Below are 26,639 nucleotides of genomic sequence, written 5' to 3'. Positions count from 1 at the left end.
ATCCCACTGGCACAGACTTTCTACCTTCTACACTGACCTTTGGGCCTTCCCAGTGCAGATCTGTGGAACAGGCCTGAGTGAAACATTGTCTTGGGCTCTAGGCTTCCAGCTGGACTCGTGGGAGGCATTGTGATAGGCTGTAGGTCTTCAGCTGAACCCATGTAGAACATTACTGTGGGATGCAGGCCTTCAGCTGGATTCTTTGGCTTTTAGTATGTGGACAGATTTCCTATACTTTTTGTATATGATTCTTTGGGTGACTATTATAAAATAATCTTATAAAATGTGTCCCAGATTATATAGTTTCCCTTTGTAAACCCCCAAATCACAACAATCTCCTTTATCTGCTTGACTCCCCTAATTTCTCCCTTTCTTTCTCCCACATTTAATGACTATCAACTTGCATTAATCTATGTTTTTATCCCATGAGAACACATTGAGAAGAACCACAAAAATTTGAAAGGAAGGAAAAGCATTTCCATGAACCCAGTATTTGCACCCAATTCATTCCTTTTTCTGTTTTACATAGGGAGCTTGCTATGGAAAGGAGACAAGTTTAGACTCAGGTACACCTGCATTAAAATGTATTTGCTTCTATTGGACATTGGTTTACTTTTCTGAGCCCTGGTTCTTTTAATTTGCACATTGGGAATAAACTTGGGAAGACTCACTGGAGTTTGGCTTACTTTTCCTCTGCCAGTGAAACTCCCCAAAATGGTTGCTTGGGACTTTCAGAACAGGTTGGGGGAAAAAGGTCAGCTTTGGACTGCTGTTGGGGGGCCTTGTGAGGCAAAGGCCCTTTCTGTCCTCTCAAGAAGAGGGAAATTTGGGCATAGATATAGAGGAGAGACACAAGGAAGACACAACATGACCATGAAGGCAAGGCTGTAGCGGCACCTCAGCAATCCAAGAAACACCAAGGATGATCGAGATCCATCACTGGGGAAAGGCAAGGATAGCAGGATCCTGTCCACACTGTGCTTTCACACTTCTCATCTTTTCAACTGTAAGAAATATGTTTCTATTGTTTTGAGCTCCTTGGTTTGTGGTAATTTATGATAGCATTCTAGGAAAGCAAAAGAATACTTTTCCTTATCCCATTGCATATGCCCACCCGAAAAGAGATCATGGTTCTCTTGCTCTGAAAACAGCCCTCTAGCTTGAAAGTTTGGAGAAGGACTAGAAAAAGCATCAGGCCTTTCTAGCTCAGAATACCAACTGGGCCTCTGGCTGTCTTTCCATCTGCTACTACAAGGACTAGCTGGTGACAGTCTACATGGAGGGACTTAACTAGAAATACAATTTCCCATTCACCTTTTTTTCTGAATGAGACCACCAGAGTCCATAGGACCTGAGTACTCATTCTTGCCTCAAAGACAGTGATTGTTGCACAGTAAACTGGGCCATGCCTCAGCATTATACTTTGTGACAAGGGCCTATACACCACCTAACCCAAAGCTCAGGCATTATTGCTTTATTACCAGGTTTTTCATTACACCCAGATGAAAGACATTCCCAGGAACAAGCCAGGCACAAGACAATCTGATTCTAGCATTCATGACCCCATAGGCCCAGAAGCATCATGGCCATGGTCTGTTCTTATCTTCTGACTCTGTCAGAGCCAGCCCACTACCCCCAGATCCAGCCACCCTCTTGAAGATTGCGTGGGTTGAATTGTGTCCTCCAACAGGAGGTGTCCTAGTTCTAACCCCTAGTCCATGTGACTGAGACTTTACTGAGAAATAGAGTCTGCAGGTACAATTGGGGAAAAATGAGGCTATAGTAGATTTGTGCAAGAATGAAGACTCACCCAGCTCTGCAGTTTGGACTTGGTCCACACTCATAGCTTCTTCTCTTTGGCAAACAGCTGTCCACTCTTGCTCCGTCTTTCCCAACACAGACATCAAACCCAGAAGGGCACTGATTTTCTGAGTGTGGGCTCCACTAGAACAGCAGCAACTACAATAGCAACAACTACAGCAGCAATAGCGAACACGTGAAGAGCCTTACTAGGTGCCAAACATTGTTCAAAGTATTTACAGGCATCCACTCATTTAACCCTCCTGGAGATAGGTGCTATCGACATTGCCCTGACTCAGGTAAAAGAACCAAGATCAAAGCATGCAATACTGGATTCTGATGGGCCCAGTCTGCGATGCAGGAAGTGAAAGTCTGTATCATCCTCTGTCCTCATGTCCTTTGCCCAGCAGGAGGCTGAGTGTTTGTTTTTCTCTGCAAAGTGCCCTGCAGTTAGGGAACCTGTGGCTTGGCGAGAGAAGTACTGTGGGTCCACAAACACTTAGTTTACTACCTAGACTAAAGGCGTTCGTGTCAGCAGAGGACAAGGTAGTCTTCCTCTCAGGGGAGACCAAGGATTGTTGTCTTCCCATCAGAGACCTTAGTACCTAATTCTTCTGCCCCCCAATTCTCAGAGACCTCCAGTGGACTCTTACTGGGTCACACCTGCATGTGTGTTTTTCTCTTTACAACATTGTGATTCCAAGGAAGTTGTTACCATGGTAACTAGGAATGATACATATACAGTCTGCATGGAGACTTCAGCTCTATTTAATCGGATTATGTGTTCTTGCTTGACCCTACTCTTGAGATAAGAAGAATGCAAAGTTTTCTTGTATAAGTTTTTCTTCCTATTTTATGTGATTCTTACAATGTCTCACTGACCTTCAAGCATTTTCCAGAATTTACTAAAAGGTCAATTTTTTCTGTTATCCAAACTTGAAAGCTTCCCAAGCTTTAGTAAAATAGATGCCCCTTTTGAACCCTGTTTCCACTCAAAGTCCAGTACCTAGGGATTCCTGCAGGCAGGTAATGGGGAAGAGTTAGTGCTCTAGATGATCTGTGGGCTTCCTCCCATCTTGTTGTGGACCCTGAGAAGTGACTTCATGACATCACCTATAACTCAAGTAGCACAGAGGTGCCCTCCAGTTTAAAAAGATGATAATGGCTTCCGATTTTCCTGATGATTAAAAGGGATGATGTCTTTAGTGTTCTGCATTATTCTGCCTTCTGCCATACCCTCTTTCCTTTAATATCTAAATACATGAGTTCAAATCCATATTCTTTATAACCAAGGGAAGTCCTCATCTGGCCCAAGACTTCTGATGATTCTCAAGGGACACAACACACAGTCTCCCACCAACTCTCTGGTTTTCAGTTGTGGCTTCCCCTTATGTCTTAAATTTCATCTTTTCATTTTCCCAAGCACCCATGATAAGGATGGTCTTGTCTTTAAAGACATTTAAAAACTAATGTCAGGTGAGTATTTCAAAGAGCAATACACATCCATTAATGTGAACACAGCACTAGATATCTCTTTTCCTAAATTCCCTTGACTATTAACAAGGATGGAGTATTTTACTAAAGTATTTTACTTAGCTTCATTGCTAAATCCCAGCCTAGTAGTGTCTGCCTGGAATGGGCCTCTTAGTCATTCCCTCTGATCTCTTCTTTTCTCTAATTCCCAGTGTAACAGCAAATACCCCCCTCCCCAGCCAGTATACTTCAGTTTCTTAGTTGCCCAGGTAATAGTTCCTGTTCCAGTTCTGGTTCCTTCTGTCTCTTAGAAACAGCTGGTCATTGTGATGATGCACATTGTATAAACCAATCCCCAATTGAAAAACCATTCTGCCTCTGTACTTCCTGCTTGCTTATCCCATATACGACCGAGACCACCAGAGATCAGGCCCTGATACTGTGGGAATGATCCCAGTCAGTGCCCATTGACATAAATAAATCTGCCTCTAAATCCTAGGTGTCGTTTCTGTGTTTCTCCTTGCTGTTGCATCAGGACTCCACCCGGACTATTTAGTGTCCTGAGGTGTGAGTTGGAGAGGTGAGGTGAGGTAAAAAAGTCCCTTTCTGCTCAAAAAATGTTTTTCCCCTTTGTCTCCTAGATCACAGCAGGAGTTTTGTCTTTCCTAATTCAAAAGCAGACTTTGGTGTTTTCCTAAATATCTGAGCCATTTGTCACATATACTCACTTGTATCACAGCAGAAACAAAAGAAAAACTTTAAAAAATTCTCCCCTACTTCAAACTTTGTCCAGTCATGACACTTAGTCAAACTGGAGTCTTCCTAAGGAAGGAGCCCACTTCTCCTGCCAGAAAATGTCGGGGGAAACTTGGACCCTCTCTGTGACAGTTTGGATACCTGGCATTGGGCGTGACCCTTCTGCAAGCTGTCAGCGTCACTGTCTCTGTGTGGCACAGTGGATGATGTGTGCCTCCTCGCAGTGATTCTGCCTTCCCCACCTGGAGCACCCTCTCCAATGCAGAAGCTGTCATTCCACTGGAAGAGTCTGGCTCCTCTGTCATCATTTTCCAGGTTCAGCAGGTTTGAGAGAAGACCAGCTGCTGAGTTCTCTGCCAACCGGAAGTCACTTATATATGGGTGGCACAACAGGGTGGCCTCACTATCTTGATCTTCTTTCCCTTTTCTCCTCCCTTTTTCCCTCCCCTTCACCCCTCCCCTCCCCTCTCTTTTTCTCTTTCTTTCCCTCCCTCCCTCCTCCTTTCCTCCCTTCTTCCCCTTTTTCCTTTCACAGCACTGCATTATACATACCACCAGCCCTTTAATTTTGGAACAGGGTCTAACTAAATTGCCCAGGCTGGCATCAAACTTTCCATTGCCATCTCAGCCTCTCGAGTACTTGGGATTACAGGCACTTGTTACAACAACCATCTTTGCTTCTTTGGAAATTTACTTTTAATTATCATTATTAATTTTCTTTTTTTTTTTTTTTTTTTTTTTTGAGACAAGATCTCACTATATAATTTAGGTTGGCTTTGAATTCACTATGTAATCTAGGCTGGCCTCAAACTCCCAGACACTCTCCTGCCTCAACCTTCGGAGTGCTGGAATTGCAGGTATGTGCCATCACATCCACCTAATTTTTGTTTTATTGACATGATTCATGAGCATGGTTTAAAGAGTCAAATAGTTCCACAAATCTTATTGAAACAATCCTTAAAAAGCTGTCTTCTACCTGCTTTATTCCCTAATTTCTTACTAGTGACCATTTAAAATTTAGTAGTCTTTTCTCTTGATATGTTCTTTCACACTTTGAAATAACACTTCCCCTTGCTTCAACTATAGATTTTAATTATTTGCTATTCACTATGAAAATGAGAATTTAGTTCTCTTTCATTCCGCTTCTCAAACCCTCACTGTAGACACATATAACTTTCCCGTTCCTGTTCTCCTAACAGGTTTTATCTAATTAAGGTGGGATGTTCAGTGTTTAGTTATTCTGATATGTAAATATTTATTTACATATTCATGCTTGCAAATGTTTACCTGTAAATCTGTACAGTCATGTGTCACTTGGTGGGACACATTCCAAGAAAGGCATCATTAGTCAGTTTCACTTGAGCAAACATCTCAATGTGTTTCCTCAGCCCCAGATGGTGGAGCCTACTGCACGTCTAGGCTATGTAACACAGACTGTGGCTCCTAGGCTGTGGCCCTGTGCCACATTTTACCCTACTGGGTACTCTAGGCAATTGGGACACTATAATATGTGCGTATTTATACATATCTAAACATGGAAATGTACAAAAACAGTACCAGGTGATAGGAATTTTCCAGCTCTGTTGAAATTCTGTGGGATCACTCTTTTAAATGTAGTGTGTCCTTGACTTCACTGAAACATTATTATGGGGTGTGTGTACTGCACCAATGTTTCATTTTCTTTCTTGCACAGATTTTTATCCTTTTCTGAAGTTGCCTTTCCTTGGTGATTCCTTTGTTGTGTGTGTTACCAGTAACCCCCAAATCTTCCTTCTTGCCCAGATGTCCTCTCATCTAATTGTGGCCCAGGAAAAGACATTACTGCTTCATCTTTGTGAAGAAGGCCATCTCGGGGCTTCCTGACTCAGGGACAGAACCATCCTCATCTTCACCGTCATCATCCTGGTGCCTCCTGCTGTCTGTTGCACCCTGTGGTCTTTCATAACCCTGGGAACTCTTTTTTGGTATATTTCCTTATTTTCATAGAACTCATCTTCAAGCGAATTCCAGAGGAAAATGTGTGTGGGCATCAATATTTTGTATATATTGTGTGTCTGAAGATGTCTACAATAAACCATTAGATGTCAGCAGTACAATTATCCCAACTTTCTCTCTATATATATATATATATATTTTTTTCTCCTTCTATCTTTCTTTTTCTCCCTTCCCTCATCCCAGTTCCTTCCTTTGAGCAATTTCTTTCCCTTTCATAATATCTATTGTACATTTTAGGTTTTATTTATTCTTTCAGGTTCTTACACTAGGGAGACAATACAATGTTAACACATGTGGGTTTGATTTATTTCACTTATGAGTATGTTCTCTAGTTGCATCCATTTACCTTTGAAGACAACAATATGCACTATAGCAACCAATGGTGAATTCCTACCATCTTGTCTAGTGAAGCTCTGTATTGTTTCTAATGTTTTTTTAAAATTATTTTTAATTCTCTTTAATGGTTTGATTAACCTTGCATTCTTACATCTGGTAATCTGAGCAACTTTGTTGAAGATAATAATATGTATCATTACAATGTATTATATTACAATATGTAATATAACAGCCACTGTTAATTCCTATTATTCTGTTTTGAAACCCTGTATCATTTTTATTGTATTTGCATTGTTTTGTTTTTGTCCACGTTGTTATTTTGTTATTTTTTTAAATTGCCTTTAAATTTAAAAAAAATGAAGAGGTCTTCACTGTACATTGCTTTGATCTAAACTCTTGTGTCCTCCCAAGATTCATGTGTTAAATCCTAGTCTCCTATGGGCTTGTGTTAGAAGATGGAGCCTCTTCCTGGAGGTGGCCAGGTCAGAAAGGTCCTGTTCAAAGTCTGCAGTGAACATTCTCTCTGCCCAGTCTGCCCTGTGAGGACCCAGCAAGGAGGCTCCATCGATGAACCCGGAAGTGGGCCTTCACCAGATACTGCATTTGTCAAGGCCTTGATCTTAACACTTCTGGCCTTTACAACTATGACAAATAAAATGTGATGGCCTATGAATCACTCTGTTTATGGTATTTTGATACAGCCTGAATAGACTAAGACTAAGGCATATTTTACCCTAATTTAGATTGATGCAGTGTTTAGAATACTAGAATTAATTTTCTCAGTGTTTCAGAGAATTCTTTCTAGCTTGTTAAGGCTGTTTGATTCTGGAGCCTCTCCTGAGAAACTGCTCTTGTCTCTCTTAGGCCATTTGCACTATTTTTCCTCCCAATGTGGGAGGTTTTGAGACATCAAAAATATCTATTTGCTAATTATTGGTTAGGTGTTAAAATGTTAATTAGGTGGCCATTTTGTTCCAGAAATTCATGCCTTTCATTCTGGAAAAATATTTTAAATTAGTTATTTGATATTTTTATCTTTTTTTTCTGTTTTCTTTCTAGAGTTGGTATCATTGGGATGTTGGATCTGTATAACTCAAGCTCAGTTATTTTCAATTTGTCTATCCTTTTCTCTCATTTTAACCTATTTTTCTCCTTTGTGATATACAACTAGGAAATTGTCTCATGTTATCTTTAAACATTTTGTTGTTTTTGATGCTACCTACTACTGATCACATTCTTTTATTTCCAAGAACTTTTTATGTTCCTCTAATACTTTTGTGCTTCTTCTTTTGATTCATGGGAACAATATCTTAACATAAAATAGGGTCTCCTGAAAACTTTGCTTTGCATTTCACTGTTCATGGTAAACATGCCTAATGAGACCTGGGTGACTCCTATTTAAGTGTGACTTAAATGTCTCACATTTAATGACTTTATGACCTCACATTTAAATGTGAGAGTGTGACATTCTTCAGGCTGTGTCTCACCAACTTTCTTGGGAAGAGTTAGAAGCAGACCTGGCTCTGCAAAGCGGATTGGAAGGAAGCCCAAAGGCATCCGTCAGTTCCTGAGTGCCAGGCTTCACTGTTGGAGGTAATGCATGGTTTATGTCAATGGACACCAGTCATACTCCATTTAGGCTGTCATTGCTTGGAGCCTATTGTAGGCTAGTTTCCCTGAAAGTACATACTGAGTCAAAGCTTGGTTGCAAGACATTATTTTGAGACCAACACCAAGATGATGGGGAGGGGCAGGACTGGAAAAAGAAGTGTTGGTCTCAAACTATCATGTAGACCATCCCGGGAGACAGCTTTGTGAGGAGTATTGCCCACCAGAATGTTCCCATTGTTCTGGAAAGTCTGCCTCTGACCTCACCTGGGTCGAATGATCATACAGTGACTAATACAGTGACCATAGGATGTGGGCCATCGAGGAGGGATGCTCCAGGCTCCTCTTCCTCTGCTGGCTGGAAGCTGTTTGGAAAGTCTCAGATCAGTCTTTACACTGCGCTATTGTATCTCTTTTGTGGTGTGGGTGCTGAGTATTTGTCTGTTTAGTATTCCACACATCAAAGATCCTTTTACTTATCCCTTCCAAGAATGAAATCTCTAAGGTGTGATTCATGGAGAAATAAAGGTGGAGTTTAACTGCTTCTTAAATCCGCTTTTTTTTTTTTTTTTTCTTATTGATAGCCTCCCAAATTACCCATTTCCAGAAACAAAGAGCAACACCAATTTCTGATGTTTTGGGGACACGTATGGCATAAGTCAGCTTGGCCGACTGGCTTTTCCACTGCAGGCTCAGGATCTGCATCCTTGAAGTTTCTCTGCCCTATCAATCATTCACCTGCTTTGAACTTCTAATGTATTGCTGCGGTTAAGTCTTCTGCTCTCTTTGTCCTGTAGGATTTGTACTTAAAATATCCCTTTCTTCTCTTTTTATGAGATTTGGTCATTGAAGAGACACGAGAATGTCTATTGCCGTCTTTAACCTGATTTTGCTTTTAAAGAGACACCGTCTGTGTCTTTTCTCCCCAAGTAATTTTAAAATTTCCTTGGTACAAATTAGAGGAGCAGCACAGAACTGAAAAAGCAGCAAGGATGTATAGTTAACGACCCTTTCACCTGATTAACAACGCTTTCATCTGATTAACAAATTCGTTACCCATTGGTTCCTCATGTAATTATCAAATGGAGATCACAGTAGCTCCCTGCAATTTATATGAGATCAAACACATAAATTGTTTGGTTTACAGTAAATAGCTACTGAATTTGGTTCTTAGTTCTTTTTGAACACACAAATAAATGTGTTTTATAATTAAAACATGATGAAGCCCAATAAAACACTTAAAATTAGACAAGCAGTACATTTGCTAATTATCTCAGTTCGTAGCTGGTAGTTTTTCTCTGGACACAGCTATGTGGCACACCAGGAAGCCAGATGATCCTAAAGCAAAAGAAGGCAGATAACTAATTCTCCAGCTCCTGACCTTTGGTATGAGTAGGCCCCGATTTCTTGGCATTTCTTCTGGGGATTTGTGTTTTATTTTTTGTCTCAACAGTTCACTTGTTTTATTTTCATCCCTGGCTTGGGTATCAGGCTAAAAAGAGACATAGCATGCATATAAATCCACTCTTGCCATAAACCCTGGGAGCTTCACAGCTATGGTTTAACAGTGGCTGTCAGAGTAAAGAATAAATGCTGCTTGGGTGGCTAAGTGGTATGCACTGCTTGTTTATGACCTCACATTTAAGTATGAGAGTGTGACATTCTTCAGGCTGTGTCTCACCAACTTTCTTGGGAAGAGTTGGAAGCAGACCTGGCAGACCTCAGTCTTGTTTTTATGCCCTGTTGCTCTCCACAAGTCATTGTACTCTCAGCGCCCCGCATTATAAAAAGCATCAATACCCACGAACACACGACCTACGTGAGACTCTCCCACAATTTTATCTCTTGACTACTAGTATCAGAAATACCAGGCTTGCATATTCAAAATACAAATTCCTGGAACTTAGTCAATAAAAAGTAAACTTTTTGTTTTACAAACCCCTTAGGCTTTCAGATTCTCTTCTCACAATGATGCTGCTGCTACTCTTCTATTTCTTTGTTTCTCACTTACCATTCTCTTTAAAATAAAAAAAAAATTCAATTAAACACAAAGGAAACAAGGGTGACTAATTTTACAGTTTTTATTTACGTAACTACATTTTTTGATGTAGTGTTATTCATATACGCTTATTGATCACCATCTAAAATAACAGCATTAAGTCCAGTGTGGTGGAACATGCCTGTAATCTGAGCACTCAGGAGGGTGAGGCAGGAGGATCTTTGCTAGTTCAAGGTCAGCCTGGGCTACAAAGTGAGCTCAAGGTCAATTTGAACAGCATAGAGAGACCCTGTCTCAAAAAGACAAATAAATAAATAAAACAAAAAACAGGATTTAGTATCAAGTTTAGTACTATTTTTTAATAAACATCATTTTGAAATTTCTGCAACAAGTGGAATGTGTCACCAAAATAACTGAGATTTCTCTGGGTGACATCACAAATACTACCAATACTACCTTGTTTGCTTCCTTCTGTCAAAATGCTAAATTTCAATTAGAGTTCAGTTAGTGAAAATAGAGATGTAAATTGCTTTCCATTGAAGTTCATCCAAGTCTCTCTGGTTTGCCTGAGTTCTAAGCGTGTGTGTTGTTAAACACAGTTTACAGGAGGCCAGCATTTTGAACTGAGATCCTCCACCAAGGCTTGAGAGACCAGGTCAAACCAAAACAGAATCACTCATGCAGAGTGTCACATTATGAAAATGCAACTTTAAGGAAGTAGGGAAATGCTCAGAGAAGTTTTTTTCTCCAAACAGAAGGATAACAGGAACCAATAAAAAAAAATCCATTCTACCTGAGTTGTAATAATGTAGAAGTCCCCTCTGTTTTAACCCTCAAAAGAAACATAGCCTGCAGTAATCTGAAGTTAGTCTTTGTTATTAACCTGCTTCCTTGCTTCCTCTTTACAAAGACCAACCATTCTGCCAAAGGTAGTGAAATATTCATACTATTTTATAGAAAAAGGTGTTGTCCAATTCCAGAATTGGAAATAAAAGCCAATTTGATCTTTAAATTTGATGTAATTTTGTCTTGTGATAAAATCAAGCTTAATTAAATGTTCCTTTTAACCAGTTGTATTGGAGTCTCTAGTTCAAGCACTAAGAATCCACCTTCTCATAAGCTTCCAGATCAGAATCAGTAACTAATGCAATACTGTCCCAACCAATTACAGTTTCAGACCGTGTGCATAATCTTTGCTTCTGGCTTCTACAGTTCTCCATAACAGTAGGTACTGTTTAGCTAGCTGGAATCTTGGCAAACCTTCCCTGACCATTTCCTTTACTGCCTACACTGTGTTCCCAAGCAGATTTTACTCTTTCCTCTGGGTTCCATACGGTTCTGGAATGTATTCACTGTTATGTACAAGGTCACATTCTAGTTCCGCTTACTGCTCTACCCCGTCTAAGAAGGAAGAGTGGAATGATGTGTTATCAAAGTGTAATAGTGAAAAAAACCCACAGAGCACATGAATTTGGGGGCAGTATGTTTCCATGTCACACTTTTATTGATATTAACCAACCAATAAAGAACTCTCAAAATCCTACGGCTCCACTTTAGAGTAGCTTTTTAAGATAATTTTCCTGACCTTTGAGCCCCTGTTCTGTGAGTTAAGAATTATCATCTGTAGAGGTTACAAGCACATTCCCAGCGTTCCTCCTTGTCTGTAGAATATTTCTTGGGCTTTTTTCTACGTATCTTCCCCCACTCAAGTCAATGTCCTTAACCTTTTAACACTTTCATTTCCCTGTGCACCTTCATGCCAAGTTCTTGGGTCATGATTGTTTCTTTTATCAGTTTGGTTCTGCAGCTGGTTGACATCTCGCCAGACCTTCAAAATTTGAAGATAGAGGAGAGGGAGTGGAAAGCAGGAACTCTACAGTGTTCTGGCCTCCGAGTAGGGTGTAGTAAAAGCAGTGATGATGGTCAGATCTTTATTCCACAAAGATTACTTCCAATAGACACCTGTTCTCTATGTCATTAGGCATAAGGGGACTTATTCCCTTCCTCAGCTAGAATTATATCCTCAAAGCCCTCCCACTGCAGGAAGGACAGGGAGTAGGGGGAATGGTGGGACTGGGGAGCCCCAGCCAATCACACAAAGCCAACTCTTTAGGCATCCTGTGAAAATGTATTCTTCAACAACAGAGCTCTCCATTGAAAAGCAAGTGATATATTTTCTGTTGGACAATTAACTTCATGAAGTTGGAACTCTTTAATTCAACTATAATAAGTGGGATATAGCGTACGTTATACAGAGCATTTCACTCAGTGTGGCATGCATAGTAAATGCTCTATAAAAATAAATTTATTATTACCTGTCCTTTATTCCAACACTTATGAGAGTGCTGGAACCCAATATGTGCTCAGTAAGTCCTTAAGGACTTAAAGTACAAGAAAGAGATCTTTTTAAAAAAATTTGAGAATCAAGAATCAGAAAACCTAGGTTCAAGTCCTTCCTCTACCCCTATTGTTTATTTTAAAGAGAAAAGAATAAAAAAAAATTCAAAACAAAATAATAGGAGGGTAACAATGGTTAATATATTGAGTATTGTTATCTTTATATATATTTTGCTTTTTGCTTTTCCCTTCTTTCTTTTCTCCATTCCTACATCCCAGTTTCTCTTTTGAAGTTTCTTTCCATTTCACAGTACCTAGTGTACATTTTGGATCTTATTTTCTCTTTCAGCTTCCCACACTAGGGAGGCAATACAATGTTTATACATGTGTGTCTGGTTTATTTCACTTATGAGTATGGTTTTGAGTTGCATCCATTTACCTAAAAAAGTCTCCAGTTTATCCTTCTATATGGCTGAGTAGTACTCCATTGTATAAAAATACCACATCTTTTGTGGTATTCCTCAGTTGATGGATATTTGGGTTGTTTCCAAGATCTAGCTATTTCAAATTGTGCTGCTATAAAAGTGGGTGCACATATATTGCTGTGGTACAATGCTTTTAATTCTTCTGGGGAGACAAAGGTGCCAAACACATTCACTTGAAGAAAGCCTCTTTCATGAAGGGTACTGGAAAAACTGGCTCTGCACATGCCAAAGATTACAATTGGACCCACATCTTTCACCATGCACTAAGCTAAATAAAAAATGTATCAAAGATATAAATATTAAAGTAGAAACATTAAACCTGCTGGAGGATAGAATAGATAAAACTCTTAAAGACTTGGTGTAGGTAAAGACTTTATGAATAAAAAACCTCAATTGCACAGGAACTAGCACAAAGAATGAACAACTTGGATCTCTGTCTTGGTTACTTTCCTCTTGTTCCTGGGACAAAATACCTGACACCCAAAATTTAGGAAGGAAAGGTTTATTTCCCTTACAGTTTATGTAAATTTCAGTCCATACTTGGCTGGTTATAAGGCAGAGTGGCACATGGCAGAGGACAAGAGTTCACTGTGGTGGAAGACAGCAAAAAGCAACAAGAGCAAAAGGGAGGAATGGCGGCAAGCAGCCTCTTTCTCTCCCTTATATATGCAAACTACCTGCCCCAGGGTGGGTGTAGCTCTCACACCCATAATCAATCAAACTCTAAAAGCATGCCCCATGACTGCATGAGGCTTTGGGGGGACACCCAGACACAAACCATAACGATCTAATCCTATTAAAAAGCTTTTGTACAGCAAGAGATAACACCAACAGAGTGAAGAGACAGCCCAAATGTGGGAAAAAATGTTTGCCACTTGCTCCTCAGACAAAGGATTACTATCAAGAACATACAAAGAACTAAAAAAAATCAGATTTCCCAAATTTAAAGACCCAGTCCAAAAATGGGCATCTGAGATGAATATACATTTCTTAGGTGAAGAAATACAAACAGCAAATAAATATATGAAAAGTGTTCAACATCACTGGTCATTCAAGAGATGCAAATTAAAACAGCACTGAGATTTTACCTCACCCCAGAAAGAATGGCTATCATTAAGAAATCAACCCATAACAAATGCTGGCAAGGCTGTGGGGAAAAAGGAACCCTTTTCCACTGTTGATGGGAGTATAGACTGATGCAACCCTGTGGAAATCAGTGCAGAGATCCCTCAAAAAACTAGGATCAGAGGTTCCACTTGACTCACCTCTACCCCTAATTTGCTCTATGACCTTGGACAAGTTTTTATTCTTTCCAGAAATAGTGTCTCATCCCACCACTGAAAGGATGGGTTATTTACCTTCAACAGCAGTGGTTCTAAGCTTTCAGAATCAAATGGGGATCTTTATAATAATAGTAATATAAAGCAATAATATTCAGATCTCTTCCTGAAGATTTCACAAGGAAATTCATATTTTAACTTGATTTCAATCATTAATAATGTTGAAAATGCTACTTTACTAGTCATAGTTATTTCCTACCTCCATCTTTCAAAGATTCTATTTTAGAAATGGACAAGGAAGTGTTCAAATGGTCTTAATGGGAACACAAAATTTGGAATCTTTCTGATACACTGCATTTTTATATCAAGAACCACATCATTCATGTTATGGTTTATGGCTGGGTGTCCCCCCAAAGCCTCATGCGGCCATGGGGCAGGCTATTAGAGTTTAATTATGGGTGTGAGAGCTGCACCCGCCCTGTGGTGGACAGTTTGCATATGTAAGGGTGAGGAAAAGAGTGCTTGAGGCCATTCCTCCTCTGCCATTCTGCCCTGGTGTGTGGTTGTTGCTTTTGCTGTATTCTGCGCCCTGAGCTATAGCTCTCTGCCATGTGCCAGTCTGCCTTGTAATCTGCCAAGTATGGACTGAAACCTCCACGAACTGTAAGCAAAATAAACCTTTCCTTCCTTAATTTTAGGCGTCAGGTATTTTGTCCCAGCAACGAGAAAAAAGTAACCAAGACAATTCATTACCATGGGTGCTGCCTCTTTCTTTATCCAATATATATTTGTTTTGAGCCTGCAGTATGCTAGGAACTGTGGAAGAACCAGGGATCCCAACTGGGACAACACGCAGGTCTTTCTTGGAGGAACTGAGGAGCAGGGTTAGAGGAGGTCAGTGACCTCAGGGCAATAGTCCCTGCCACAACAAAAGGAATCCAAAACCAGAAGGGTCCACCAGAGCCAGAACTAAGTTGGGCATGTATAGGTGACCTCCTAGAACAAGTCACATCTAAATGCCTTCTGCCTTCCTTTTTCATGCACAAAGGATGTTCTTCCTTGCAGTTTCCAGTTCTTAAGAGCAAATACACTACACTGAACTATGATCTACAGACTGATTTAACAACTAAAACTCCCCTTGGTGCAGTGACAAAATACAATGAAAGCTCCCATGCTATGAAATTAGAGAAAAAATATATCTATTTTCTTCCCCCTAACTGCAGCTGAATTAAATTCTTAGGCATGGGCCAAGTGCTCATACTATATGCAAGCCAGACTTAGATTTGGCTTCCAGACGAGGGTGGGAGTTCGTGCTGGCACCGCCAGTTCCGTCACTAGCCAGCTTGGGGCTGGTGTGGTGTGGGGAATTTCATCTGAGAACATCACTCAAATTCCCATGGTGTAGACAAAAGTGTTATTAACTTGCCAGTGAAAAACTACTTAGATGTCATTAACGAGTTTTGACTCCCGTAATTCTCCTTAGTGGAACCAAAATCAGCCCAGGACTCCAGTTTGGAGACTACATTTTCAAAGGACCCTGGGCTGAAGTTTTAATCACTTAATTGCCACATTTATCACCAGATTCTGTTTTCTAACCCGGGGTGACTTTGTCAGGTATAATTGCACACTGCTCCTTTTCTTCTTTGGCCTTAGCTTCTGAGCTGTACATGTTGCAACATGAGTTAGAATCATTTGAACAATACAAAGGACAGCCCCTGAAACCATACCACACCAAAGCCAGACAGAGGGGAGAAACAGCAGCTGGCAGCTAAGTAATCATTACCAGCAAAGGAGACACCGTATTGCGGTGGTGTGGATATAAATTAAGTGACATCAGTAATCCGGCTCCTCTGCTGATTAGATGATACAAGCCAGAGGCACTCTGGAATCCTGCTCACATCCAGGTAGGAGCCATTGCTCTTCCTTCTTCCTTTGTCTGAACCTTACTTATGAGCTTTTATCTTGAAGAAAATGAATTAAATGCCAATCATATTCAGATGTCCTAAGGATCTATGCCAGGGAAAGAGTGGTTGAGACTCTGAAGTCTTTAAAAGGACTGCGATTTGCTTTATCGATGCCCATGTTTATTTTCATACAGTTCAGTGAGCCCAACAATTTGTTTTTGTTTTTGAAAATGTTGGAGATTATCTTAGAAAAGCATGATCTAACTTACTTCAAATATTCTCGGTGTCCCCTTGTTCAGTGAAAAGTACTCCAGCAGGTTGAAGCAAACAGAAATTAACTTAGTTGCATCCTAGTCTATTTTCTGTATCTTCTCATTAAGTACAGGTTAAAATAAAGTCTGTATACATACATAGCTACATAATAAAATAGGAAATCAACTCCTGGAAATGCTTTCTCTTTTAATGACCACATATAATAGCTGGAAAGGCTTTGTGTTTGCATATGGGTGAGGTTGGATAGTTTTAGTATCTGCTTTTGAATTAACATATTCTTAGCATTTCCCCCTAAATTATTGCAATATTTTCATATATCCCTTATTCTCCATCTAGGTAAGAAATTCTCTAATGGGTGAATGGTTTTCATATAGAGTTTTAAAGTGAGATATTTTTGAGCTACTTTCTCCCTAAATTCTTGTAATATGTTCTCACATATTTGCTTGTCAGACTCTCTTTTTCCCCATGAACATTTTTTTTTAAAGATCTAGTTGTCAGATCCCCAAACAGGAGCTGCACTTAACACTTAGCCATCCTTGCCAAGCGTGTGCTTCTCTTACAGTATGCAAGTGCAGATTTGCCCCTGGAATCCTCTGTGATAATACGTTAAAATAACGCGCCTAGTCAGTAAAAGCACAGATGCATTGGAGCCAAGAGCTTCTCAGGGGAGCCCAGTGACAACAGTAACAAACTTATGATGGATAATGGTGTCATAAGCCACAGGAGATGAACTAGAACTTTTGTGACTTGAAAACGAAGGGAGGAAAACTGTAATGTTTACTGAGCCTATACAATGAGCAGGGACTGAGGTCCATGTTTTCTTATTTATTCCTTGAAAGGCTCCTTCAAACTACATAGTACTATCCCAATGAGATGTATATTTAATTATTGATTTATTTGTTATTCATACTCTGTGGTGAAATAAATATACAATGGTACCTCGGTTCATGAACTTAATTTGTTCTATGATTCTGGGGAAGCTGGCCCAAATCAAGTTGGCACCAGAGGCAGAGTTCAAGACTGGAAGCAAAATGCTGGCAGTTACTTCTATTTGCCAACTGAATCGTTCACGAACAGAAGCGTTCATGAGTCGAGGCACGGTGCCATTGTATATGGTATCTGTCCCCATTCCTGACACAGAACTCTTAAAATCCGTATCATTTCCAGAGTAAGAAAGGTAATAGGAATAGTTTTTGTTGAATTTGGCTTTGGCACAGAGCTCCTAAAGCTCTTGGATTTTTCCGAGTGATAACAGCATCTCCGAATCTCCATGGCAGGAATTAAGGGACACCTGAGTTTGTGCTAATGTGGTGGGGTCTTAGGGTGGCAGCCCAGCTGCTCTCATGGTGGGGCTTGTCACCAGAAGACCCGGTGACTGGAAGGCTGAAGCTTTCAGCCCCATCTCTGACCTTGGGGAGGGGAAGGGGAAGTCGGAGATTAAAATTCTATAAAAACTCTCCAACAATGAGATTTGGGGAGCTTCTAGGTTGGTGGAAATGTGAAGGCTCTGGAAGGTAGATCCCCTTGTTGTCCCCCAGAGAAGGCGCAGAAGCTCCAGGAGCCACTGCCCTGCTTCCCCCAGCACCCACTATGCCTTTCCTTTTCCTCTCTTCTCATTGGCTGCTCCTGTGTTCCCGCAGTTCCATGAGCCAACACAGTGAGTTGTCAAACACAGGGGAGGGTGGGTAGCCTCAAAATGCACGGTAGGTCAATCAGGAACCCTGATGGTCTGGGACTTGTTACTGGCCTCTGAAATGGGGACAGTCTAGTGGACTGAGTTCTTAATAACGGATGGGATCTGATGCCAACTCCAGGTAGCTGCATCAGCAAGAAATTAACTTGTAGTACATCCAGCAGTGTCTGGAGGATTAGAGAATGGGTTGTTGGTGTCAGAAAATACCGCTGATAGGATTTACAGACACATATATGTCCTCTCTGCTTTTGCTAAACACCTGCGAGGCTCTGGTGTACACTATGGGTTAACCCTGTCTTTTAAGGGCTGATCGTTTAACTGTGTGCATGGAGGTAAGTGAAGAAGTTTGTAAAAGTAAATCCTGACTTGCCAAGTGCTTCTATAGAGATGTGAATGAAATGTTGATGAAGCATAAAGCAAAACCTGGAGCCACTGAGAAATCAAGGCCCTTCCCTCTCCTTTCCCTAGATAGAAACTATGGAGCACAAGGGCCTTTGGCTAAGCATTTAATTGAATCTTTGCTCAGGCAGCAATCTCACTGATTTTCTTCCAGTAATGAAGGAAGCAGCTCTCGCCATGGGCTCTGTTCTTTTCTGCTGTAAGCTCCAAGAGGCCCAATTTGGAAGGATGGGAGGTTGGATAAAGGCACTAAACTCTACTCTACTAGAGAATGTGATTTGCAGACATTATGAACAGAAACAAATGGTTCAAACTGTAAAGCACTTCCCAAATCCATTTCTTCCTACTTGTGGCAGACAATATTCTCTTTCTAATTTGTACTGGGGAGTTGCCTGTTGGCAGTGCCTAGCTTAGCAAGCCTGTTTTACATTCCCTTTAGTAGAAACTTGTGAAGGGATGGGGTCTGGAAGGCCAAAGAGTGCTTGGATCATAGGGGGTAACCTCCCCCATTTCATGGACACTCATTGAGAGTACATGAGGATGCTTGTGTGGGGTTTTCTGATATCAATTCTGTGTCTTTTTCTCCACATGGCATCTCCAATTCTTGAATGGTAACTTCAAGTCAAAAAACTCAATTTAGTTCTGTCTATAACTTCACAGATTTAGTACAGACTTGTTAGTCAAGGACTCAGTCCCATAACCTTTCCCTATTGTAGCTGCAAGGGGTTTTCAGGCTTCCCACTATTCTGTCTGTTCAACTACAAATTTAAGGGTTCCCACAATCCCTGCTCATGTTTTATAGTTTGCTAAACAACTCAAAGAACTCAGAGAAGCACTATACTTAATGTTTCTTTGTTTATAATAAAGGGCACAACTCAGAAACAGCCAAAAGGAAGAGGCACAGAGTTCCTGTGCCCCCAGGTGTGCCATCCTCAGCATACCCACTGATTCACCAACCTCCACGCTCTCTGAATCTCCTTGTCCAAGGGTTTTATAATATGGTCTCTAGGCCAGGAGGTCCCATGCTGAATCAATGCGTTTGCATAAACTCAGTTTAACTGGAAGGGGTTTATTACCAATAACAAAAGGTATTTCTGGGGCTGGGGATTTAGCTCAGTGGCACAGCGTCTGCCTGGCAAGCGCGAGGTTGTGAGTTCAATTCCGGGTACTGGAAAAACAACCAAAAAAATAACAAAAAAAGGCATTTCTGTTACCTTAGGATTTCAAGAGTTTTAGGAGTTTTGTATGAGCAAGAAGAGACACAAACCAAATATTGTACTTGTTTTATTCTATGACAGTTGTACGACTATAAGTAGAGGACAGAGATTTTAACCCTGGTATCTGACTTTTGAGTCCTTAAGTTTCCAAACTCTTTCCCTTGCTTACTATTGGCCCCCGCACTGCAACTATTATGTCTTCAAAGAAGATCCAAAATCAGCAGTGGAGATACACAGGCCGGATCATGACCCTAAGGATGCACAGCTGACATCTTTTGGGTCATGGACCAAAGCTTCGGGAGGCAGATATGAGGAATAGGTATGCATATGGCCAGAGCTGTTGGTCACAGCATCCTAAGCCATTCACTATACACAGGACATGCAATCTAGGGCAGGTGGAGATCAGTGGAGCCTGAAATCCATCCTGTATTCCACATTCCCCACAGTGTGCTCAGGTGTGGGGTGGCTTCTTTGGCTTGAAAAAAAGGAGTGTTTTCCTTTAATTTCTCAAAATTGCTGCTTGGGTTATTTAGTTGTTTCCTGACATACCTAAGTGAGGGTCATGAAGACTATCTTGTAATATTGAAAATGCTTTAGTTAAGTTCAGTGAGAACTGCAGTATGCAAAAGTGTGGAACAATATTCATATAACTATAATGACTATAACTCTAAAAGAACATAGAAATTCCTCACCAAAAAACCTACCTAGAAAGAGAACTATTATATGACCCAGCAATTTCCTTACTGGGTACTTTCAAAGGAAAAGAAAAGGCATACTGAAGAGGTATTTGCACTCCCAGGTTTACTGTAGTTGTATTCATAACAGCCAAGACATAGAATCAGTGTATGTGGCCATTGTCAGCTGATTGGATAAATGAACTAATATATATATAAAATCCAGCCATACATAAAGAATTAAATGCTGCCATTCATGGATGAACCAGGATACCATGGTAAGTGAAGTAAATCAGACCAAATAATACTTCATGTTTTCACATACATGAAAGCTAAAAAGATGATCTCAGAAGTGCAGAGGAGAATGGTATTCACTAAAATCTAGGAAGGCCTGGGGGTGGTTGGAAAGAGGATGGTTAATGGGATAATAGGAGGAATAATTTCCAATTTTCTGCAGCACAGAGGATAACTATGATTGACCACATTTAATTGTATGTTTCAAAGTAGTTAGCAGAGGGTATTTGAATGTTCCTAATACAAAGACATGAAAAATGTTGGAGGTGATGTGCCAATTACCTTGATCTGATCATTACATGCTGTACATAGGCACTGCAATATCACACTGTGTCTCATAAATCTGTTTATTTAAGTATTGTGCTTTGGATCTAACGTGTTTCTCAAAAGGCTTACATGTTCCACAGTGGAGCTCTGGGAAGTGATGAGATCACTGAGGTTCTAATTTCATCAGTGAGTTACTTCATGCATACATTCACAATGTGATGGCATTATTGAGGGGGGCAAAGGAAGCTGAGAAGATGAGGCCTTGCTGAAGGGAGTGCATAATGGGTGGGTGACTCTCAGTCAGGGCCCACTAGAAAAACAGATTTAACGCAAGATATATAAATACATAAGAATTGATATGATTGGCTCACAATGGCCAGGACAGAGTCAGGTGTGGAAGAGTGCAAGAGGGCTGTCTGCATGCTAGAGATCTGAAGGATCCAGTTGAAGACCTGGAGCCCACTGTAGTGTCCCATGTGAGTCCTTCCCAGAAGGCTGCAGGGTCTATGCTGGAGGTTGAAGTGTTTGAGCTGGAAGACAGAAGACAATGTCCAAAGTGAAGGTGAAGATTGGAGCTCCTCTGAAGAAACAGAAGTGAGCTTCCTTCTTCATTTCCCTTTGTATCATTCAGCCAACAAGCCACACTAAGGTGGGTCTTTGTCTTCAGTAAAGCCCCTCAGCCATGCTTAGAACCTATTCTGATCCAATTTAGTTGGGTACTTTCTCACTCAAATTAATATAATCAGTTAACTATCACAGTGACCTTGGGATTACTTCTTGTCCCTGGCATGTTTTGCTGTGGCTCTCTTTCCCTCTCTGCTTCTTGATTGCTGTGAGTTAAACAGATTCCCTTCATCATACCTTTCTACTAAGCTATTTCTGCCTTTCTATAGCGTAAAAGGAATGGAGCCGGTTGGCCATGGACTGAAACTTCAGAACCATGAACCAAAATAAATCTTCCTTCCTTTAAATTGATTTTCTCTAGGACTTTGTCACAGCAGCAGAACGCTAATTCACACTCTGACAATGTATCAGTTAAAAAGTAAAGGATAAATCACATGCTTCAGTAATGAAAAATCTAAGGTAAGACATTGGCTTTTTTCATCTTATTATCTTCCACAGTTGAATAATATATTAAAATTATCATGAAAATAAATATTTTATATCATACAATGTAATGTGCATAAAACATACAGTTTATGTGTTAGAATTCTTTAGTGAGAAATTAAAGACTATGTTGTATATAATGTGTTGTACATCATGTGTTGTACAATATGTGTTGAGTTGGAGTGGGCAAAGGCAGGATTGTAGCAAGAAGAATGAAAGTTAAAAATAATCAGGGTTAAAGAAATCTACCTTCTGCAAAAAGTTTAAGATGTGTATTATTTTTCTATAGCCACTGGCTGATTTTTCCTCCCCCATCATGCATTTATTCCAACAATTGAAGATTTATTTGGTACCATATGGGACTCTTTTAATATAGAAATGCCTTCTCTATGAGGATTAAGCTTTGTAGACCCCATGTGGCGTGTAAACTTAATTAGATCAACATCTTCCAGTCTCCTGTTACCAGAACTCTTTCAGGCTGAGAACCCTGAAGGGGACTTTTGTATACTTTGCTATTACCAGTCTTCTCTTGATAGGCACTGTTTCTGTAGAGTGCTTGCTGTGGAGAGATTGGGGAATTTCTGCACAGAGCTTCAAAAAATTACTTTAATAACAATGACAAAACAGGGAAGCTGATGGAGGTGTCGATAATAGCTGCCACTTACTCGGTGCTTATGATGTGCCAGGCACATGCTAAGTGCTTTACATGTGTTATCTCATTTAATACTCACAGCATTCTTACAGAGGAGGTCTCATTATCTGCTTCCCTTAACAGATGATTACACTTCCAACAGGTATGTACAATCACTTGTCTGAAATAATCCAGCTGTAACATGTCACAGCTAGGAATTCCAGTGAAGTCTGTGTGATTCTAAGACTTGAGATTTAACCATGACATTGGAATCTTTCCCTATAACAGACAGAAGCATATTTTTTCATGTAAACACTGAGGTAGTATATTAGAATTTGTGGACCAAGAGCCAAAATTGAGGATATTGTATGGGTACTTATATGAAAAAGGAGGAATGAACTTCTACAAAAATTTGTATTCACAAAATTCAAAACTCCACTTGTGGGCATTTAAAATTGAATTGTATATAGTTTTCATCAGCCACAAGATATTACTCTTTTTATTCATTTTCAGTCACTTAGATGTGCAAAAACCATTCTTAACTTGGAGGCTATACAAAAAAAGTAGTTTGACCACTGCTGTTGTGGTTGGAAAGTCTATAGGAGTCAGTCTTGTGGGGTGTGTATGGGATGCTTATCTAGCTACCACAGAGGAATCAGTGGCATGGGACTGTGGTTAAGACACTCTAAAGGATACAGAGTTTCAAGAAGAAACTAGTAGCACTTATTTAGGTGAAGTTTTTCTGGCATAACCAGAAGTAAAATCCACCTTTGCCTTGGGAGTGAGGCTCTTATTTTGAAATTGGTATTATGAGAAATTCTCAAGGGAGAGTAAACAGAACACTTGAATTTGGAACTAGTATGGAAAATCCAGCATATGTTTGCTTAGCTGTGGGTTAAGTTGAGATGTTATAATTGGTTTGGAACACTGCCACTTCTATCTCTCTTGCTGTAACCTACTTGCTTGAGTAGAGTGAAGACGAAGAAAAAGCAAAAGGAGGACAGAGAAGAGATGGGAAAAGAACTACATTTATGACCCATATTTCCTTCACCTTGTCTGCCAGGAGTCAAAGATTTCATCATGTTTCTTGGAAATTTATGTGCTCACATAGTGTTCTGGAGTTCTGCCAACTCTGGTAGAGGTCAAGAGATGGAAAAAAAGGACATCAAGGGGAGAGTCAGGATGTGGCTGCCTGTCCTTATCTGCCCAAGTGACCTTACACAGGTGATTAACTTCCCTGGTGCTCTAGTCTCCCTCTACAAAATAAGGGAAGAGATAAAACTTTGATAGTCCTTATGAACCAGGACCCTCGGCTACATCCAAATTGGGACTAACCACTGTTTCTCTAGGAAAAGTATTAGGAGAAGAGAGTGAAAATAATGTAAATAATCTCATTTTGTCTCACAACATTAAGCACTGTCTTAAACTGTCCTTGAAAGAGCCAAGTCTTTGGAGTCTTTAGGAGACCCTGCATCAGATTTCAGGAAATAATATGGAGCTTCTATAATTAAGATTTAATACTATGATTTATTACTATTACTATGCCCAGATTATTATTACTACTAATATTTAGTAATTGAGTCAGAATATCATAGTTAAAGTTCCAATGGTAATAGCTTGACTTATGGGAAGGAATAATACTGTAAAAGTATGTCCAGTTACTAAGGGATTTACACTCATCAACAGGAGGCAGACAGATCCATATGGTTTCAGATTCCTAGAACAGCAGCAGTAAAATTAGAAAGATATAAAAGACCCAGTGTCGAGTTCTGGCTCCCTGCTTATTAGCTGTGTGATCTTATGCAAGTTTTTTAATATCTCCAAGCCTCACTTTCTCCATTTTGGAAATGAGGATAATACCTATTTAAATATTAAATGTATTATATATTCATTAAATAATCTATTAAATGAGCACTTAAGAAGTTCCTTCCATGTGTTAGATCCTAAGGATGAAAACATCTAATGCATGGTCATTATCCTTCAGAAGCTTGCAGACGAGAGAGGTTGGTAGAGCAGCAAACACACATGGGTCAGCAGGCCAGTCCCTTGAACAGGGGACTGTGGAGCACACTAGGCAAACAGATGTCTCAGAAGTGGTGCAGATACTGAAGAGGGAGAGGGGATTGGCTGAGGAGAATGAAGAGAGCATGTTCCAGGCAGAGGCAGCAGCCTGAACAAAGGGATAGAGGAAAGAAGGATGTGGTATGTTTGGCACACTTCGTGTTCTTTCTACTCCTGGAAGTGAAAGAAGAGAATGACTGGTAAACGTGGTGAATTTTGAAACAGTGAAAAAATTGTGTCATTTTTATCTAGTTAATTTTCCTTTAGTTCAATTTCAATTCGGTGATTGATGTACAATCATACATAGCTGTTTAGAAGTGAAAGTCTAGATTGAGGGTATGGTATATGTGTGTATATGACAGTCTTTGTCAGGGCTGTGAAACATTGAGAAATGCATGTAGTATAAGTGTACACATACGAATACATGCATATGCATATATGTTATATGTATATGTGTGTATAAATGAGCACAAATGTACTTTGTCCTTTTTGTGTAGGCTGTGCTTGAGTATAGAAAGGGAAAAATGTGATTTTGCACTGGAGAAACCTGTCAAAGACTACCTTGCCAAGTGATCATGGCTAATATCAGTGACAAGTCATGTTCCCTTGATAGGTCTTGATAAGAATGACACTGTTACTCAATATATTCCTCCAGCAAGCTCACGACCCCAATATAATAGTAAGAAACATATGAGATGAACCCAAATTGAAGGGCAATGTGTGAAATATCAGACCCTTAGCTCTGAAAACTGTCAAGGTTGTCAAACATTGAGAAAGCCTTAGGAAATTATCACAGTGCAGAGAACCTAAGGATACTTGATGGTCAGTTGTGAGGTGGTGTCCTGTGGGGGATCCTGGGACACGAAAGGTCATATGGATATATTAGGGAAATCCAAATAAAGGTACTTAATTAATAATGATTATCGATCTTGGCTGCTTAGGTGTGGGCTGAGACAAATGAGCATTTCTGAGATCAGCTCTCATTAAAGTTTGTTTGAAGTGTAGGAGTTCAGATAGAAACAGCAAACTAGGACAGGGTCCTGGGAGGGAAGAGTCTTGAAGAATTTTTTCCCATCTGAAACAATTTGATGTGATCTTGTTGGAATCCATCCTGTGGTAACTTGCAGTCTGGGAGACGTTTACTAGACCCCAGAACTTTTCAGTTGCCATCGCAAATCCTGATCATGAGGCTGAGGAAATGCTCTCTTCCCAAGCTGAGGAAGAAGCATCATATGTAAGCAGGGTGGGAAGCAAGGATCAGATGTGAGAGGTTTGAGTTCCTCTCACAGGCATAGCGTGGGCAAGCAAACACTCTGTTTCCTTACCTCTATCACAAAAATGAGGTTTTGAAGTAATTTATTTCCTCCTTCTACCCCTCATATTCTAGGGTTCATTTTCTAAGTAATTGACAATGTGTTCAGGGGCATGGCATCTCTGTACAAGACAAAGTGTTTGCAGAGCCAAGAGGAATTTCTAAACACTGATTTAGCACAATTATGTTTTGAAAGGCAATTTACTTTTCAAACTCATGAGTTTGGAAGGATCAGCCCACAAAGGCATATTTTTTACAGAATTATCCAATCTACTCGTCTCTTTTTTTGGTTTTACTTCTATTGCTGGGGGTAGGTCTAGGGAGAGAATTTCTTTCTTATACTTCCAGGGTGTCCCTCTGAAGTGTGCATTGTTCAGAGCCTTCCAGTTGCCTGAACACTGCCAGAGGCAGCCAGACCTCTGTTGTTCTCTCTTCCAAGAACAAGAAGAGCTGCTTCTCTTAGTGGCTCTTGCCAACAGTCATCACTGAAGTCACTGGTTGATCTCTTCCCTCACATGTTTAGATATGTGGAGAGGACTACATTTGGTTAGTTACTGCAGCTCATACTTAAATTTAAGAAAGAAAGAAAGTGTATAATTTAGTGTGATAGTAAGATGGACTTCAGCAGCCTATGGGAGGAGTAACTAATTTGGCTGGGGATATCAAGCCTGCTCCTGTGGTTCCCTTGGCTTGAGATACTTTTTCCTGTAGTCATGGTTTTTTCCAGCAACTTAGTTG

The sequence above is a fragment of the Chinchilla lanigera genome, unplaced genomic scaffold (assembly GCF_000276665.1).
Source record: "Chinchilla lanigera isolate Chin_1 unplaced genomic scaffold, ChiLan1.0 scaffold00060, whole genome shotgun sequence".
Classification (NCBI taxonomy): domain Eukaryota; kingdom Metazoa; phylum Chordata; class Mammalia; order Rodentia; family Chinchillidae; genus Chinchilla; species Chinchilla lanigera.
The sequence above is the reverse complement of the archived record's forward strand: the minus strand, read 5'-3'. Positions refer to the sequence as shown.